Consider the following 2,066-nt stretch of genomic DNA (forward strand, 5'->3'; position numbering starts at 1 on the left):
AAAAACCCATTATAAATTGTAATGTTTTTTGAATCATTAATTATTCTTGATTTGTTTTGTTTTATCACATGAATGTTATTTATGTTGTACAAGGTATAATGTATTTGTTGTTTTTTATATGAGAAATTCTCAATATAGAACACGCAGACAATTTCAGTTACACATTTCTCAACCCCTCAAAACAGCCTCTTTAAATTATATTTTATTATATTCCTTTTCTTCTTTAGCCATGAGATCTCTGGTTTCTCTCACAACCATAATGGGGAGACTAACTGAGCTTCAGGATACAGTGACCAGTCTCATTGTGGTTTCAATTCACAGCTATTATGTTGTAACTTTAATATTTCCTTAAGTAAATAATAACAATGGATAAATAAAACAATATAAATTGTAACGTTTTTTGGATCATTAAGTTTTCTTCATTTGATTTGTTTTATCACATGAATGTTGTTTATGTTGTTCAAGGTATAATGTATTTGTTTTTGTTTTTTTTTATGAGAAATTCTCAATATAGAGCACGCAGACAATTACAATTACACATTACTCAACCCCTCAAAACAGCCTCTTTAAATTATATTTCATTATATTTATTTCCTTTTCTTCTTTAGCCCTGAGATCTCTGGTTTCTCTCAACTGTAATGTGGAGACTAACTGAGCTTCAGAATACCGTGACCAGTCTCATTGTGGTTTCTGACCTTTCACATTGTGCACAAAAAAGGCTTTGTCCCTCTTCTGACTAAACCCCCAAGATTGACCTGCCGCCCCACTGTATCCTCGTGTCTGGAGTTATGAAGGCCAACCCCTTTTTTTTCTCACAACATCACTGTGTGTAAGACTGAGCAGTCAACATTGCCTGCTGGTACATCGCCTGAGGCCACTTCACAATATTCTTGTGATGGTTCTACTGTTTACAGTAAAAGCTGAGCAATATTCAGACCCTTTAGGACTTTTTAACTTGTGAAGGTGAATGTAACCAACTTGACTTGATGAAATACTATTTGCTTGATGCGTTTTCTTTTTGCAATAGCAACAGTTAAAGCTATGAAGCAGTAAATGCGTTATACCAGGTTGACAAACTATTGCATACTAATTTCACCATGAAAATTCTCTGTGGTTTGTGTTTAACCCAACTATTTATATTTAATTTAAATTTATTAATAACGAATAGTTTATTATAACACTGCTCAGTCACAGCATCTGAATGTTGGACTCATTTTTATGTCTCATATTATATTGGATAACAAGCCCCAGCACTGACGATGTTCAGTTTGTTACACAAACTTTTCATGTTTACATTGTGTAAATTAAAAAAAAATGTCATATGACGTTTGTTTGTAAATGTAAAACGAATGTTCACATAGGTAAATGCAGAATAATTTTCTAATATATATTTAAACAATACTAACAAGCAAAATAATGTTCATCTGCTCCTGTGCTTATCCAGTTATGGCAATTTAAAATGCAGATCAGTGTAATGTATAAATAATAAACTTATTTTATGACGGCTCAGCCATGAATGCTGAAATGACAAGTGATGTAAGTTTAAGATTCTCTTCAAGGTCTTGCTAAAACCTCACTATTTAGAAGGGCTGCCTTGACACAGGTCCCCTGCCTTCTAAGTAAGTGGATAATAAGTACATTCTGCAACATGATTTACATCTTGTCTGAGGTTAAGATTAGACTCTGGTACCAGGGGTCAGAGGCCTTGCCATAGATTAAGCAGGAATAGCCGGTGACTTTAAGGTCTTAGAGTGGGTGTCAGGCTCCTGCCACAGTAGTGGTGGAATCGGGTGTCGAGTAGTTTGTTTACAACCTGCTTCCTTCGTGCTGGTGGCCTCTCGTCATCCGGGACCCTTTCTCATTTGTCCTTCTTTATAAAGCCGCCTGGTCATTTCCTTATAAAAGAGAGACTTTGGCTGCTTAGCAACACTGAATGCCAGACTAAGGCCACTCCCCCTTCACTCAGCCCTGCAGGGATAAGGTAACATGTTGATTGCTCCGTCCTCTTCTCACTCTGTCAACTTAAGGACTAAGGAGTGGATCTGGACACACGTCTGAGCCGAACT

The sequence above is a fragment of the Callionymus lyra genome, chromosome 9 (genome assembly GCF_982586985.1).
Source record: "Callionymus lyra chromosome 9, fCalLyr1.hap1.1, whole genome shotgun sequence".
Taxonomy (NCBI): domain Eukaryota; kingdom Metazoa; phylum Chordata; class Actinopteri; order Syngnathiformes; family Callionymidae; genus Callionymus; species Callionymus lyra.